At 34.0% G+C, this 19270-nt stretch overlaps 1 protein-coding gene across 1 annotated transcript in view; it reads right to left on the reverse strand.

The window, feature by feature from the left end:
• Sp8 (Sp-like zinc finger transcription factor) overlaps positions 1 to 19270 on the reverse strand; it is a 306521-nt gene that overhangs the window by 197894 nt on the left and 89357 nt on the right. The window lies entirely within an intron of this gene.

Here is a 19270-nt window from a genome sequence, read left to right on the forward strand (position 1 = left end):
AGGCGTCAGTGCAGGAATCTTCACAGAAAATGTCCTGCATATGCAATTGGCAATACAACTGAAAGAGTCGACCTTCAATTATGGAACGGGCACACTTGCAGACCGGTTTCGGGCTTATTAGCCACTCATCAGTGCAAGATAGTGACCATCATCAACCTAAAGTCAATGATATTCCACAATTGAAAATCGGAATTCTTTCAGAGTATTTCATTCCTCTTCTGAAGTTGGAGCGAACATCAAAAATTTCACTCCATCTAGTGGACGAGGTACTAACCAACTGCACATCCGTAATTTGCCCGATTCCTCTAAATAAGGAATGAAAACTTTCTTATTAGTCAATGGGCTATGCTTGAAGACTGGCAGTAAACAAATCTAAAGCAAATGGAACTTCAAACGTTCAAGCCAGTCATCGACTTTAGGTTGATGATGGTCACTATCTTGCACTGATGAGTGGCTAATAAGCCCGAAACCGGTCTGCAAGTGTGCCCGTTCCATAATTGAAGGTCGACTCTTTCAGTTGTATTGCCAATTGCATATGCAGGACATTTTCTGTGAAGATTCCTGCACTGACGCCTGTCTGATATAATCCAACGCCCTTCGTGGTATTAGCCAGGGAAGTAGTTGTTTTCTGATAGGCGTCAGTCCATTAAACCTACTGTGTAGGTATATAGAGACTGGCTTGAACGTTTGAAGTTCCATTTGCTTTAGATTTGTTTACTGCCAGTCTTCAAGCATAGCCCATTGACTAATAAGAAAATTATGTATTTATTCAGTTTATTGCAATTCAGATACAACCAGACAAAGAGTCCACTAAAGTATACACAAAAATATTTCAATGATTTTGTAACATATAATGTTGACATTTTCATTGTGAAGAAATAAGTTTGTTTTGATGTTAATAATACCACAATTGCGAGAAGACTGCTTCATTTTCGGTTTCTTAGAATACATAAAAAACCTAGACACACACCTGTGTTGTGGAAGCGTTGGTGCTGAATGTTTACATATATACGATATACGTGACAAAGTGAATGAGAAAAATATACATATGATCAGATGAGATACCAAAATGATATCAGAATATCATGAAAATTATTTGAAATAATAATTTGAAACACACTTCGGGAATAAGAGAGCGTTGTATTCACTGTAGGAAAAAATATTTTAGAGTATGTGTAATTTTTTGTTGAGATGAATAAAAAATATCGATAGATAATTGAAAGTTTTCCGAACAATTCTACATAAGAGAAATTTCTGCGACGAATTTGTTTGCTTGAAGGGTATGTGAAATACATTGTTTTTCTTGAATGCCGACCAGGAACATTAATTTGAATTTAATTTAATACGTAAGGGTTGTCTATGGTGTTGTTCGTGATTTTATGTAATAACAATATATCCGAGACCTTTCTTCTATTTGATAGGGATATCAGCGTGAAAGATTTTGTGACGTTATCGATTTCACCATTGTAGTGATTACTGAAAACTAATAATTATAATAATTCGATAATACAAATAATATATTATTATGAATATATTAACCTTTTTAATTTCCTGGCGTCTATTAGTGAAAAAACTATGACATGGTATCAATATTGACTCCTTTCCGTAAGGAAATGCAAAATTGTTCTTTAATATTAGAATCCCTGGAATAATTATATAATATTCGTCATGAGGATTCTAATGAAAACAACAGCAGAAAAACAGGTGATTGAATTTCGGAAATCCACTTCATTCATAGTCCATGAGATTTTTCTACAATTTCCACTTTTTCACGACTCTAGACGTCTTGGCATCATCGTTTTTGGATCTGATTTGTCAAAACATTCATAGACAGGGTATTTAGTGAATAAGTTAAATAAACTCCAGAGTGTGATTCTCTATGAAAAAATAATGACATGTTGCTATATAACTTTTATCCGATATACAGGTTGTTGAAGTTTCACTCGAAAACTGACTATTTATTTATTGTTCTAGAACCGGTCAAGATATGCAAATTGAATTTGGAGGAGTAGTTATTGCGCATTTTCTGAACATGCAATTGAGAATTTCATGTTCATTATTGGCGCGCATACGGGTAACGAGTTCAAACTAACAATCATTTCTGAATTACTCGTTCAATTTGTGACAAAAATTTCTCTCTTGCCTTTTTTTTTGTATATAGCGCCGTTTTTATATAAATGAGTAAAACATCTTCACGCGTATTTGTCATTGTTATTCTAATATTGTTCTGAAATTGTTTTTTCTTTGTCAACCGGCTGCTCCCTCAGAACACTTTGAGAGACTGTCAACATTCTCAAAAACGAATAACTCAACGAAATGTCAAATTAACATTTCTTCATTATTAAGCTTCCAGTTTGGTATATAATATAAATATAAATAAGTAATTAATTATTCTTTTATCGGAGAGACTGAACAATTATATAAATGTGGAATTGTCAGAGATGCATTCTGTATATAGAAAAACCTGCAACAAGTAATCGAAAAATTGCCAACATATTGAATGTAAGCAACTTCACTATATTCAAAATTCTTACATAACAGCAATTGTATCCGTTTCATATTCAACGTGTGTAAGCTCCACCAGCTAGAGACTTTTTTCCGCACGTAGTTTTTTGCCACTGGATTCTTCATCAAATTACTCAAATTCTTAATTTTTCAAATGGCGTTTTGTTTACTTACGAAGCTAATTCTGAACGACAGTGTATATGAAATTTCCATATCACTTCTGGGCTGAGAAAAATTTACGTGGAATCTTTGAAGCTCATTTTCATCATCAGTTTTCAGTAAATGTATGGCTTGGTGTAATTGACGATTATATAGCGACTCTTACCTTCATTTTCTACAGGAAGAGTTACCTGTTCTTCTTGAAAAAATCCCTCTACAGCTGAGACAGCACTTATGGTTCATGCCCAGCCCATTGTAGCATTAATGTACGTATTCACTCAGATACAGAATATCCAAATCGTTGGATAGGTAGGGGAAGTACGGAACATTGGCCTGCTCGATCGCCGGATTTAAATCCTCTACATTTTTGCATTCGGATTTTCTCAAGTCGTTGGTTTAGGCCTGAGAAAACCAATTATAGCCGGCTGTGAGGCAATAAGAAATACATTAGGAATATTTACGCGAATACGACAATCAATGAAGCGAAGAGTTAAATCTTGTATATCGTCTGAGAGAGGTCATTTTGAAAATTTATTGTAGCTATGCGCCTATTTATTTATAAGTGTTATTTTCTGTTGTTGTTCTGGTTTAATGTAATTGAATTAAAAAGTTCTTGATAGTGTATTGAAGACATGAAAAATGTGCGTTGAGATGTTTTTTTTGCATAAAAACGGCCCTCCATATGAAAAAAAGGCAAGAGAGATTTTTTGTCAAAAATTGAACAAAGAATTCAAAAATTATTGTTGGTTTAAAATATCTCACGTACCATTTCTTCTTGAAAAAAATTGAGATCATTACCCGTACGCACGCCACTGATGAACAAAATTCTCAATTGTATGTAAGAGAATATGCAATAACTACCCCTTGAAGCCCAGTAAATTTAATTTGCATATCTCGACCGGTTTCGGAGCAATAAATGGAATAGTCAGTTTTTAAGAAAACTTTAACATCTGTTATCTATAAATACGAAGAATTGGCGGACAAAAGTTAGAGAGACAACTGTCATAATTTTTTCGTACAGAATCACCTCCTGAAGTTTGTCGCGCTTATTCACTAACACCCTGTATAGGTGAGAACATCTTATTTCGGGCCCAGATTTATTTCAATCATATGCAATGAGAGAAATTTTGAAACAAAAATCCTATGGCAAAAATGAGCTAACGCTTGATAGTTGGATTCCAAAGATATCATTCACTCATCAATTATTTAGGTCATATTGAATTTCTCTATAATAAGTCTTAGCAGAACACTAATAAAACTATAGTTTTTCTCGTGTCGTGATAAAAAATTTCTATATTGAAAAAAAAAATCATTTAGAAAATGTTTAACACCCTGTATCTCAAAAATTATACAGTCCCATGTTTATGTGCACTTTTTTATTTTGGTGATGAGTAACATCGACTACTGAACTTGAGATGAAATTGAATATACAAAACATAACATTCGGGTGAATGTAAAAATATTTTCTTTGTTACAGTAGATTTATTCGCCAAAACAGGATGGATATGGACATTGATAAAGTTATATCTTAGATATAAATCTATGGATACTCCGAATATACAAGGTACACATTGAATAAGTTGAAAAAATCACACCACGACATCTCACTTGGTTCACGATTAAGTCTCTTTATTTTTTAAATTTATGCGTTTTCCTGTAAAAAACAAATCACCGAAATTTGAAGTACAATGAAAAGGTACGGCTCTGAGCGAATCTTGAAAATTTACAGTGTTTATGTGAAGAATTTCCAATAATTTTTATCAAATAACAATTTTACTGCGATTTCCGCTAGATAAATTGCCAATAATCTCTTTTGAAACATTTCAGGACTATCGAATCAATTCATACAACTGAAATATAAAGAAATATTGTCAAATGCCCTTGACAACGTCTGCAGGAAAGAAAAAAATCAATAGGCACGGTACTACTGAACATCATTTGAATATTTTTCATTAATTGTGTCATTTTGAATATAAACGCGTTTTTTCACAGTAAGTAAATAGAATTTTCTCGACTTTTCATAATCGTCAGCTATATATACATGAGATCACTTAAAAAAAGTAGCCTGAAGTGCAGATAATATCGGAATTAATATGAATATTACAACATGAATTCATTATCAGAATGCAAATTCAAAATTCAGGTAAGTTAAAATAAAGAGTGATTGTCAAATTAGAGGATATTGGATTTTACCACAGTTCTTGTGATGTCAAAGTAAATTGATTGCGATTTAATTATGTGAATTCACATAGTGGCCCGGTGAAAACACAAAAAGGGTGTACTGACAATGCGATTCACAACATAACCGATTGATTGTGATTTTTCATTGTAATATTGCTTCATAAATATAATCTCACTAAACATATTTGTTCATTTACATGGGTAACATGTAATCTCACAAAATTGATATCAACATGCTTGTAAAAATCTGAAATTATATATTATATATAAATCATCTGAAGCTGGCCCCGACTTTTTGCAAAAACACAGTTTTGCTACTCAAAAACTCCCATCAGAAATGCTCTGAGATTCCTTTCTGTCATTCTAAATGTTGGTTTTTCGAATTTCGCATAAATAATTTGAAAAGTTTTGATTTTTCGATAAAAGTCCAATGACATTTTCAGTGTAACTAGCCGAATGCTACTCAGAACTTCCATCAGAACTGTTCTGAGATTCATTTCTGTCATTATTTGAAACGTCGGTTTTTAGAATTTTTCACCTTATGATGGCCAATAAATTGAAGTTTCGATTTTTTTATAAAAGTTGATTGACATATTTTATAGAACTTGCCGATTGCTACTCAGAACTCCCATCAGAACTGAAATATCTCTTAATTTTTTTCCAAAATGATGATTTTCTTAAGTCAAAAATTGATTTTCTTCTTTAATAACTTTTTATTTCTGCAGAGCTATATTCAAAAATGGTCAAGAACTCCAGAACTATTCCATCTTCATCGAAAAATACCACCAAAAGTTTTTCGAAAAAGTTGGCACCGTGAGAAGTAAGCGCCACAATTTTTTTTTTTTATTGAAATACACAATTTGCTAAAACTATTCAATATTTATATCAGGAACTCCAGAACTATTAAATATTCCCAGAACTCCAAAAAATGTGTTTTTGCACAAAGTCGGCGCCAGCTTCACATGAGTCATTTATATTGGTAACATGGGTTCCAAGACTTTTATTTTTCCAAGACCGTCCTGGAACTATACATTGAGGTACCGGTAGTCTACATTAAACATAAAACTCTTCCAAGACCGTCCTGGAACTATACAAAAGTCTTGGAACTAGCCATTAGTTAGCAGGAAAAGTCTTGGAAATGAACTTTAGTCATATATATATATATATATATATATATATATATATATATATATATATATATATATATATATATAAAATCTAGAAAGGTTAATGCAGTCAAGCTGCTGGAAAATAATTCCATGAAAATTAAAAAATAAATAGATAAGTACTCTTTGATCATTCCCATATTGATTTCAATTTAAGAGCCACCGGTATACAGCTGTTTCAGCCTATTGGGCATCGTCAGTACAAACCAAGTACTTGGTTTTTTCTCATTTTGTCTTCAATCGAGGACCGCCTGCCCGGTACTGACGATGCCCAATAGGCTGAAACAGCTGTATACCGGTGGCTCTTAAATTGAAATCAATATGGGAATGATCAAAGAGTACTTATCTATTTATTTTATATATATATATATATATATATATATATATATATATATATATATATATATATATATATATATAAAAAGTTATATGAAGTACTGGTAATATTTTGACCCCATCTATACATTCCCGAGAGGAAAAGAGGAAGTCCAGGGACACCCTGTATATATATATATATATATATATATATATATATATATATATATACAAATATGAAAGTTATTGAGTGTCTTGATATAGAAACACAAGTTAATATCGGACATAGCACTCATGAAAGTGGCAAACCATAAACCAAGTGTTGCCCATCCTTACACTTGGCTGCACCATACTGATGATGGGCCAAAAGCCCGAAACACGTGTCTATGGTTTGCCACTTTCATGAGTGCTATGTCCGATATTAACTTGTGTTTATATATATATATATATATATATATATATATATATATATATATATATATATATATATATATATTTGATTGATGCAACTAATTTTCCTTTATTTTGAGTATTTCAATATTAAATTTTACAAAAAGGATTTGAAGCTTTATATCTTCTATTAATTATCTGCGAGCGCTTTCGACAGTACTGTCATCTTCTGGCACTCCTCATATATATATATATATATATATATATATATATATATATATATATATATATATATATATATATATATATTATATACAGTGTGTAACTAAATAAGTGTAAAACATTCAAGGAATTGATTCCTCATCGAAAGAAAGATAGGATCTTTCATATAAGGAAATTTAATTGGAGAATCCCTTGTTAAGATACATCCCCTTAAAGGGGGTACATAAAGGGGGTATAACAATTTTTTTCACAAGCACTAAAAAAGTTACAATATTGAAATTAACCTGACGTTTTGTACTACCAAAAAGACACTTAGCCAGAAATGTATTTGGTCTACCCCGTGGTTGTATGGGGTGGAAAACGCAACCCCTAAAATTTATTTCCAATGTAACTTTTTGTCTTATTATTTGTTTACCATTTAAAAATGTATTTTCGATATTCCCAAAATAAACCAGCAGCAAAAAATTATTTTACATATACATATGTATCTCTCCTCGATAGATTTCACTTTTGATCTCAGATTTTTTATTTCAGAAATTAATTTACTATGATACTGATAATTTATTTCGCACCTCTTGTGATTACGAATAATTATGTTAATTTGTTTGCAAAAAATTAGCATACTCATAGCCCAAGGGTTTTGTTTCATTGAAAGTTAATTTCACTATAATTTTCGAAAGTGTTTCGTCTAGGTAGTGCCCGATGCCATAGACGGAAAACAACGTGGTACTACTCGTATTAAAATTGTTTTCGAGTGTTGTTCAGTGTGATGTGTGAGAACTTTCACTTTTTTGTATGATTTCGAAGCAATACCGTTACTACAGTTTTTCCTATATCCATTTCAAACTTGTTTAATCGACAATATTCAAAATAATGAATTTCTAAGGTTAAGTTTGTCACTGTTTAGTTTTCTGTGATTTCTCAAAAACACCTTTTATTTTTATCAGCAGCAACCTTATATATGTAGTATAGAAACACTGTTAATTTGAGAGGTTTCTAATGTGATGTTGTGAATAAACACATTTTTTCGCTTACATTGCAAACGCTGGCTGAACCCTAATAATGAACTACAGTATTGTACACCCTGAAAAGATAGTATATATCTATCTCTTAGGGATAACCCACAATAACCATTTTTCATCCTCGAGAAATAATGGCTTATTTACGAAGCGATTTTAAGCAATACTGCATTGATCCTTATCCAGATAATTACCTAAAACACATTGTGCATTGAATATAGATCAATATATGGCCGCTCACAGCATGTAATTCAAGCGTATATTCTCGAAGATATCACAGATTTAAAATTCAGGGACATAGCGGTTGCGGGGGTACAGATCGGGGGTCTGGCGGTGCGGGTCTATAAATAGCGCGTGGAAGGCCGGACTTTTCACTATATATAGCGACATTATTAGCAGCAATCGCATCTGTTTATAAAGTGTGTAAAAGCCAAATGGAATAAATTCATTATTTCGGTTACTGGACATATTCAAAAGAAATCCCGAAACACGTCGAATGTAAATTATAATTTGACATTTTCCAACGTGAAAATGCCACCCCTACCTTCAACCCCCTTCGAATGACAGGTACAACCCCACATTTTTTAAATGGGAAGTATAGGTTTGTGATATATCGTTTGGAAGGTCTCTTCATTCTCTATTGAAAATGTTATTGCTTTTAAGTTTATTGCAATAATTTAGATAAAATAAATTAAAATCATGTAGTTACCGAAATTCGATAAAATACACTCAAAAACTAAAATGTAATGCAAAACGTAATGAAATGTAGAATACGAAAAAAAATGGATGTTAACGAAGTAGATGTTCAAAATGTTCACCACGAACGTCTTGGCAACATCCTAATATCAAATAAAACTGTCTTCTAACATTATTTAACGTATCAGGCGTGACTGATCTAATCACAAGCGTTATTCGCTCTTTTTAAGTCATTCAAATCTGAAGATATAGTTTTGTACACATTGCTCTTTACATATCCCCATAAAAAAATATAATAATGAAAGATCAGGTGATCGCGCTTTTCATTCAATCGATCCATGCCTCCCTATCCACCGATTGGGAAATGTTGTATCGAGGTATTGTCGAACATTAACTTGGTATTGTGGTGGTGCTCCATCCTGCTGAAACCATACCGTATTCACTGGTACTTGAGGGTTTCCTGGATCAGAATATAAATTTGCCAAACTTGGAATGACATCATTTTGAAGTAGTGTCAAATAATTATCGCCATTCAAGTTGCCCTCGTGAAAATGGGACCAATGATAAAGTTTCCTACAATCCCTTTCCAAACATTAGCCTTTTGAGGGTATTGCTTGTGTTCTTTTCTCATCCAGTGAGGATTTTCCGTTGAACAGTAGCGGCAAAAGATCAGCATGACCGTTAAGAGACAATGTTCACTCATCAGAAAACATAACGTCTTCTAATTCGACAATATTGTTATCCAACATATACATATCCATCATTTGCTCCCAAAAATAAGTGATTCTATCAAAATCGTCCTCCATGAATGTAATGGATGCCTGTCTTCTCGATGTACATGGGTTTTCCTCAAACTCAAGCATCACATCTAATTTGAGTTCATCACTCATTGCATTGGCAGCTGCTTTTTTTATCTGCCTCACATGACCAAGCTCGCGAAAGTGCTTCTCTATTTTGCTTATTGTTCCTTGAGATATGGGCAGTAAATTAGAAAATTTCTCATGAAATAGGCGAGCTACTTCCTGTTGTCTTCGGGTTTTATCTCCGTAACCAATCATTTGTAAAACTGTTATTTTATGCATTTCCGGTAAAATAACCATTTGTCAGATTTGAAATTAACAAACTTTAAAATTAAATTAAAATACTGACGACTAATGTTGTAATACAAAACAAGTTGACAAAGCGTTTCAAACTAACATTGCAACGGAAAGTATTTACAGTTTTTAAAGGATACCATCTAAAAAAAAATTGCTACGGTTTTTGCTTACTTTCTTATTATCATTACCTCAACATGAAATAAGTTTTGAGTATATTGTAGTTCCCATTGGGGGTTGTATCTGTCATTCGACGGGGGTTGAAGGTAGGGGTAGCATTTTTTCGTCGAAGTATGTCAAATTATAATTTAAATTTGACATGTTTCGGGATTTTGTTGAAATATGTACTGTAACCGAAATAATGAATTTATTCCATTTGGCTTTTACACACTGTATGTAAATTTAGTATCAGCATTGCACCCGTGCGGAGCTGGGTCGGGTCGTTAGTATACTATGATGGCAAAATAGTAGGAACTCAATTCTCAGATATGACTGTGACGTTTTTGGCTTGTTCTATGACCATTTAGCTGCCTGTGTTTGGCATTTCAGTATAGTTACAAGAAGAATATTTGAATTTTTCTGAAGATAAATAATATTGATTCTACAATAAATTTTGATATTTTCATCAATACGGATAAAAGTGGTCACGTGAAATCTTTCCGTCCTGGAAATATTTGATGAATTTTCGCATATCGTTGGTAATTATTATGAAAACTTTATTGACTTCTAGTATCGTTTAATCTCCAGACTCCAAACTCATTTTGAAAAGCTGTAATCTATAATCACATGAAGTTTTGAAGATGGTCTTACTAATTTCATTGTTATTGAAAATTGATCTCCGAAAACCTTCCAGGAGCGTTGTCTGCCTGCAGTAGAGTAGAGCGAAGTTTAGAGATTCGTAGGTACAAAGGTCAACCATGACTAACTCAAGAACAAAAGTAACTTTGTTGCTCCCCAGATAAACAATGATGTACCCATTACATCAATTCATATCAAAATGCAAAATTATGACAAAGAAACCAATGTAGCAGTTATGGCAACTAGAGGTTTTGTACGTGAAGGTCCGATAGCATACTGTCCGTCCCGACACCAGTAAATGTACTGGTTTGTTTTGTTGTTCTAAGGATATAATAATGTAGATTCGATTTCCTTGAGTTTGGAGGGCTTTTGAGACCAGTGGTGATTCCACATTTCTACAGTTTTGCCATGGAAAAAAGTTTGAGATCTGTTGGCAATGCTTCCATATTGAGAGTACGTGCTGAATTTTCTAAAGCTCCTCTGGCAAGTTTATCGGCTGTATCGTTTCTAGTAATCCCGGTATGTGAAGGAATATTTTGAAGTCTAAGTGACTCCAAGTCACATTTTTCTATATTCATAGTAAGGCCAAGAACCAGCTTCTACCGCCAAAGAGATATTTTTCTTACATTAAATATTGTCAATCACTCTACATGATTAACAATACGTTGAGAGTTTCCGTCGGAGAAAATACCCATTTATAGACGGTGATTAACGAAATGGATTAACGTTCATGTAAATGTATCTTTTGTTGAAACGGTACGAACTATGCTAATGAGTAACGCGAGTTGAAAAAATTTAGTTAGTATCACTTCAGATAATGCAAACAGTGATTAAAAGTTACAGATACAACGCTTTAGTTAACTATCTGAATATAGTGAATACTGTACCCGCTTCAATTAGCATAATAGCTAGACACCAAGCTTCCTGCAATTTAACCTGATCAAAAATGTATGTTGTACGTGGTAAATGTGAAAAAACCTCTAACATAAAAACAGAAAATAGAGGCAAAACAAGCATAAAAACTCCAGAATAACGGGACTGATATAGTTCTGGAATAGAAAATGTATGTAATTGCATCACTACCAAGCAGCATTTGACTATTTCCCATATTAAACTTTTATACCGCGCAATTCAAGTTTCTCTGAAATCAATCCAGAACTTTCCATATATCCAACAGAAATATTAATAATAACTCCCAATTATTTCTATATTTTTCCCTTACAGTATTAGGTATGAGTCGAGTTAAGTCTGTAAACGAATTAATGAACATAGCAAACATCGTTGCAACTGTTAAAAGGCAATGTGTGGCGTGATCGAAAACGACCTCGAGAATTAAAATAATCGTTTCTTCGAACATGCAAGTTGTCGGACGCTTTGTTTTATTTACCATAAAGAAATGTAGCTTCGTTTAGAAATGAAAGGAGTTCGGCAGAGATGTCATGAAGTCTTTCGTTTCTATTTCATTCAATTCAAATGATCCACTTTCACAGTACGATACATTGTGGGTAGGAATGTATCATACTTCAGAATTAATATATGCGTGGGATGTGTCTGTATAGACTATTATTCAAATGTTCAAAATAAAATTATACAAGAACTAATATATCGACGACACCTAATGGTGGTGATGATGGAGAATTCCAAATTAAAAAAATGTTTTTCAAGTTTTTATATGATATGTGTGTGGATCTGATTAGATTGTTGAATGTAATGAGTTACAAGATCCTCTGACCTCTCAGTGCCGTGACGAAAATGGTTTTGTGCCAAAAATGTTTTTAAAATTTTTCAATTTACTGGACAGATAACATGATTCATGGGACATTGTGTTGGGCTTGAGGAACTTAATCCTTTTGCATACCAGGGCACGGCACTTACAAAACAAAATTAGTAGCGGCGGTACTCTGTAAGAAATCCGGTTAGTAATCTTAGCTCTTTCGTGAATTCTTTTTTGTGATATCATACTTGATCAAATTCCAATTGAATTCGAGTATTCAAGAAGGTGATCAAGCACCCATCAAGTTTACTTGACTTCCCTTTGCAAGTTGTTTTAGAATATCAGTTCAGACTAACCAGTCAAACTTCAGGCTTCGAGAGTTGCATAACTGTCTGTTTTTTTCAAAAAGTTGACAGTTTGGAGAATTTGACTCTTGATCCATTCCATAATCTACATGTGTCTAGTCAGATTTTCTGCTTAGAAAACAATTTTCTAATGAATCACTACACGATTGTGCAATCGTGAAAGATTCACCATTATCTTTAGAGCAGCTCCGTTACACATGTTTAAAGACAAAACACAAGCACTACAGAAAAATCCTCAAGGCGCTCTTTTTTCCACATAAACACAGTTCTTCAGATGAAAGAGTTCTTACATAGTGAAAATCGAAGTGTACTGAGTTGAACCTCAAAACGATGAGCAGCCACAGTCCGTCGCATATTTCTGATATATACCGCTCTTGGTGGAATCAAATGTGCCAAGTCACTTAAACACTTCCTGTAAAAGTATCTATAAAAGAGAGACAAATCTCTAACCTTTCTTCGATATTCCAGGCTATCAAGGTTGCACGTGATGTTCGCGTCTCCAATCAGGAGAATGGCTCTTTTCTGGATAGAATCCAGCAACTTTGGGAAATGTTTGGGGGCAGAACTCCATACATGAGAACAATACTCCAAAGAAGGTCTGATCTGAGCTTTATAAAACATCAAAAGTTACTGAGATATATACAGTTTTCTGGTTCGAAATAGTATTCCAAGCTTCTGAAAAGCAGCTTTTGCAATTATAGCGACATGATTGTGCCAAAACATATTGGTGTCCATTTTAACCCCCAACAAAGTAATCGAAGCAGAAATCGGAATTGTCTGTCCTGACATTATTATATCCGGTTCTGGTTACTTTCACCCCAAGTCGAAATCAGTTCTAGATCCTCATTAAGGTATGCAACCTCCTGCTGCCGGTGAAGATGTGCCTCTGTAGCCGATGTCCTGGAATCCAAATGGAATGACGAGACGAATGTGCTGTCGTCAACAAAGCAATATATTGGATTCTTGGTTTTTTTCCAATAAGTCGTTGATATACAATAGATAGATAGACATATACTTTATTGTCCAAGAGAATAAAATCATATTGACAAAGCTTTTTAAAAAATCTGGTATATATAGCACTTTAAAGAATAAAATAAAAGAAACAATTGAAAAACACAAATACCCAGAAACACAATTTGAGCAAAACTAAGTTCACATATCTAATAGATAAAATATAACAATAGAAAATAAAATTAAACAAAGTTTATAGACAAAATAGTATTATAGTCCCTTTCAAAAGATGTAAATAACAAATATACACAATTTGAACATAAGTTCACATGTCCTGACAATAAAATAAGGTATATCCCAGTATAAAATATGATTTAAAGTATAGGTGTCAATATAAACAACAAAAAACACCTATATTGAATCACAGCAAAGTTCTATTGCAATATTCATCAATATTGTAGTACGCTTTAGTTGCAAGGGCATCTTTAACAAGATTTCTGAACTTTTCATATATTTTTTCCTTCCTGATTTCGAAAGATATGTGATTATACAGCTTTTTACTTTCATAAATTAAAGAATACTTTGTTTGGCTCGTTTTTGGAACAGTAAGATGTATTTTATTTTCAGTTACTTGCCGTGTTATGCAATAAGAAGAGAGTTGGAGACAATATGGATCCCTGGGGAACACCAGCGTTGATGGTGTTCCCCAGGGATATCCATCGACGGCCACTTGCAGGAAACATTCTTTCAGAAAGCTGAAGAGCCATACAGAAAAATGATCCGACAAGCCATAGCATCGAAGTTTGGCCAGCAAACCCTCATGCTACACATGGTCAAAAGCCTCATAAATATCCAGAGCAACAGCTCTTGATTCTCCATGTTTCTCGATTGCGTTATTCCAAATATGGCTAACATACGATAGAAGATCGCCTGTTGATCTTTGTTTCCGAAAGCCATATTGATGATCGCTCAAGGTGTTGAAGCCTTCCAAGTATTTGGGGATAATGTTCAGCTAGAAGATTTGTTTTTTATGGCTGCTGTTGCAATTGCACCGTCCGCATGTATTAGTGGTGGAATTGTGGATTTTGTAGAATCTTGGGCCAATCAGGAGAGTCATCGCCCTTTTGAGATGATGATTGTTCTAATTTTGTCACTATGTTAGTGAGACATTTGTGATTTTAATTTTTTTGGCCGTCTGATATGACCAGTAGATCTGGTATCTGCGATAATGATTTGAAAAAATTCACACCATGAACTTTATTCTAGACGAATTTCAATATACAGAAGTTTCATTAGTTGAGATGGTACATTAAATCGTTGGTAGGCAAAAGTGCACTGACTCAGATGACATTCATTTCGATTGAATTGTATGAGTATTCACTGAGGTAAAGTATATTACTGGGGTTTCATCCTAATACCAAATCGTTATTTTTAACATTTCGACACGTGTTTCGATCACCAAGTGATCTTCTTCAAGAGGAAGATCAAACAGTTTAATCGTCCTCTGGAATATGATCACTTGGTGATCCAAACATGTGTCGAAGTGTTAAAAATGATGGTTTGGTGTTGGGATAAAACTCCAGTAATATTCATTACTGCACCAAAGTTTCGAAACAGTGCATCACATGAGATAAAGTAGTTTGAAGAAGACTCATAAAAACGGGCAAACCTTTCAAAACAACCTAATATATTTTACATGCCCATTTGATGAGGTGAAAGTATTTTCTTTAGTGATGTTTAAAAACTTCAATTAGTTTTATCTAAACTCAAGTAAAGTTATCACTCATTACCTAGGCGGGTCACATGATTGAAATTGTTACTATAGTACAGATTGAGTAGAATTTAAGTAATATGAAAACACTTGATGAAGCTATTGTATATCGAAACACGTGTTGCGGTTTTGTAAACTGTTTAGTGTAAATCTCACAATAAAGTGTTACTTAAATAAGTTATGGATTGTCATCAAGTAACTGCCAATTCCATAGCGTATGTAAGTATGTGTTTTATCCGGTGTTTTATTGATGACCTATTTGTATTATTTCGTTGCTTCAAATATTATATTGAACAGGTGAGTCGCCATCTTCTGTATTTGTCCACTGTAATGCTTTTACAGTATTCTAAACATCAAAATCAACGAAATATCCTTTTCTTTCAGATTTATTTCACTCTAAAACCAAGTGAATTTCTAGCACTCATACATTCAGCATCGATATGATCTACAAGGAGTGGAACTGAGATCATCATTCGATCAAAATAGATGATAATAATCTTGAATAAAACGGAAATGTTTTTTTTTGGTGGTCAATATCGAAATAAAGGTTGAGAGGGGAGTATTTCCATGAAATTCGAGCTCTATAGCTAAGCATACCCTAAGAATTAATGTAAACCCAAATACCACAAGCAACTATGATAGCCTGAAACATCATAGGAAGGTTTGAGAATTCGCTCACAGGGCGACTTACTCTGATGTTTGATTTCTCCGAAAGCAGCATAAGTCAGAACCACACGGCTAACTAAAGCTGTCCATCGGTGATGTTCAACTCAATACACTTTGGACTATACTTACTGAGAACTTTTTTATTTGGAGAACGATGTCATCTGAATGATATTTGTATATATTCTGTAGTGTGAATCATGTGAATTTCCATCGTTGCTTGTGTGTATACGAAGGAGGCTTATCATTGTAGTTGAGTTGATGCAAAAAACTTGAATGCTCAAGTTTGTAATGAATTGAAGGCCAATTCAACATAATTTTAATATTTTTAACACATCGTCATTTGATAAAGTCAATTCCCAAGCTGCTTTTAAATTTATTTAGTTGACAGATACCAAATGAAAACTAGCTCAAATAAATAGCCATTATGAATCAAAAATTATTTTATGAATAAATAAACAAACGAAAGCAGTAAACATGTTCTGAACAACTTTTCAACACCACAAACTTCGTTAACGACAGCTGTCTATCCGTCTTGATTGCTTATTTCCCTTTTTCAGTCATTATATCAAAATTGCTCTTGAAATAACCGATAAACCATCAAGATCACTCCGTTGCCTTGTGTAGTCGATCTGATAAGGACTCGATTAATACCTATCCGTAGGTTAATTTATTTGGAAAAAAATGTTTGATAGAATTACCGGTAAACTAAGATACATTAATGAAAATGTTCAAAAGTGGATGGATATAATATTTTCTAACCATATCATGATCGAAATTCATTCAATTAATTTGAACCATCCATTAATTTATTTCTCATAAAATTTTGTGTTGGTTAATGTGAACTGACATAAGAACCTTAGCTTATACGTGATTTTGGAGACAATGAATAGTTTGTAACAGTGGTACTTTAGAGATGAGTTTGAGATGGAAATACAAATAATCACAAGATAGTGGTCGGATAATAATAATCCAACCGCTCAATAAAGTTATGAAAGATATTATTATGTTATTGAAATTAGAAGTAATATAAAAAACAGAGAAGGAAGATGATCAGAGATGGAAAAAGAAATATTATCAACAAAATTTGCCCACACAGTTCTAAAACATCATATGTGACAATAAAACGCTGAGTAATCTCGAGCAGAAGAAACTATATCAGCCAAAACCATCAAACTTTCCAGAAAAAATAGTCTGAAAATTTCAACAAGTGGCAGTGAAGTAATTCAAGGTTATGTAAATGGAGTTCAGGATGAAATGCATGCTTTCAACGACTGAGCAAAATGTATTGAAGAAGTTGATACAAGATCGACAAACAGGTCATGGGAGAGATAAAGAAGAAATTAGACGAACAGTCACAAAACAGGTCAACTAGGAATTAGGCGAATAGATGAACAATCTGAAAGACCAACTGAGTCATACCTACCTAGCCAGTCATTGGGCCAAGCTCATCCGCAGCAACGAGAACAGCCTTAGCATGTGGTTGAAAACTGATACTGACAACGAAAGAAGAACAGCAAAGCCTGCAGAAGAAAAAATACGCCAATACGTGCCACAATTATAATATCGGATTCGGAAGGACCAGGCCCATTTATAATAGATGAGACAATAGATTAAGATATGTGCCGGAGCGATTCCATAGGAATTGAGCGGTAAAACACTTTGGCACCAATATAACCCTGGCACGAGTTCGTCAAAGATACAATTAAAAAAAAATCTGTTTTTCAAAATCTGTTTTTCGTTAACCAGCTGTCGCACCCCTACGAACGACAACCCTCAGAAGTCGAAACTTGTGCGAGCTAAGGATTAACGAGGTCTTACCTTTTAATGTGTGATTCCTAACACTATTGGGTAAACCATCGCCGTAACGTGAAAGGTTGATTTAAAGGCTGCCACAGTTTCATCTCGAAGGAAAAACATCAGTGATGACGAACACAAGAGAATGTTCAAATGTTATATACAAAACAATGTCTACCTTCATGATTGATTTTGAACGCGCATCAGTTTGAGAACAAATGAAGCGACAGTGCTGTAATCAGGATATTTAAAGGTGTCATTGTACAATGATAATTCGCGTTATTGAAAGAAGTTATTGAATTTCAATCGTTTTTATATTTATAAGAACTCTCATGAACAGACTTGACAATGGTGACAGCGGATAGATCGTCTTCAACACCACCGAACAGTGACACCTACTTTTGAAGAAATTACAAAAAGAAACATGCAAAGGAAAATGTCTATCTGTCAGAATGGACAGAACAATTAACATTGTTCATAAATCTAACATATCGTTTAATATAAATACTTTTAGCGTCAAATGACTTTTCTCCTACGAGTCATCCTCAGAAGTCCCTGAAAGACTTCCAACATGTACGAGTAACCGAGTCTATCCTTTGGCCCGATGCCAACCTTACCTTCCAGAATACAAATTCAAACTGATGTGAATGAAGTACCTATACAGTAACATAATGCTCACTACGAGTGATTATTCCACGGTACCACTGTTAATTTATGTAAATTTCTTTTGCGTTCAGAGAATTTGTTAAATTGACAATTTCAATCATTGGTAAGTTGAATGACGTTCGATAAACTGGCAAAATGGGTTGGGCTTTCGCTCCTGAGGTTTTCAGTGTGGATATTCTTTGGCTAGCTTCTTCAGAGGTTTATACATCTTGAGTTGATATATCCGATGACTGGATATTACGGCTACGTTACGCGTATTTATGCTGACTCCTCAAGTAGTTTGGTGTGTTTATACCTGTTCCTGGCTTAGGTGAATTTCGTAAAGCGTGTTTCTGTTGATTCACGTAGTCTGGTGTGATTATACCTGTATCTGGATTAGGTAAATTGGTAATAACATCTGATGACCTTTTTCTATCTGCCGTCATGTTGCTTGGTATTTTTGAACTCTTTAGAATGGGATTCCATATTCAATTGATCTTTTTTTCTTTTGAAATTATCCGTATGTTTGTGAATTTCTGTTGCCTCCCGTACCAGACGGCCATGGTATCCCTGGTTGGGGGTGATGAGTTCCGTGATTTCAAACAGAATCCTTTGGTTTCCTTCACCGAGTGCGTGTTCTGCTGTAGCCGACTTGTCCGTTTCGCCTAATCTGCAGTTTCTCTCATGCTGCTTCAAACTTGTTCCTATGGATCTTTCGGTGGTTCCGATATATACGTTCCCACAAGTGCACGTTATGCGATAAACCCCTGCTGCTGATAGTGGGTCCCTTGTGTCTTTAGCCGACCTGAGGCTTTGTTG

This window comes from Leptinotarsa decemlineata, unplaced genomic scaffold (genome assembly GCF_025532065.1).
Source record: "Leptinotarsa decemlineata unplaced genomic scaffold, Ldec_3_MD MMD2_tig00000090_RagTag_RagTag, whole genome shotgun sequence".
Classification (NCBI taxonomy): Eukaryota; Metazoa; Arthropoda; class Insecta; order Coleoptera; family Chrysomelidae; genus Leptinotarsa; species Leptinotarsa decemlineata.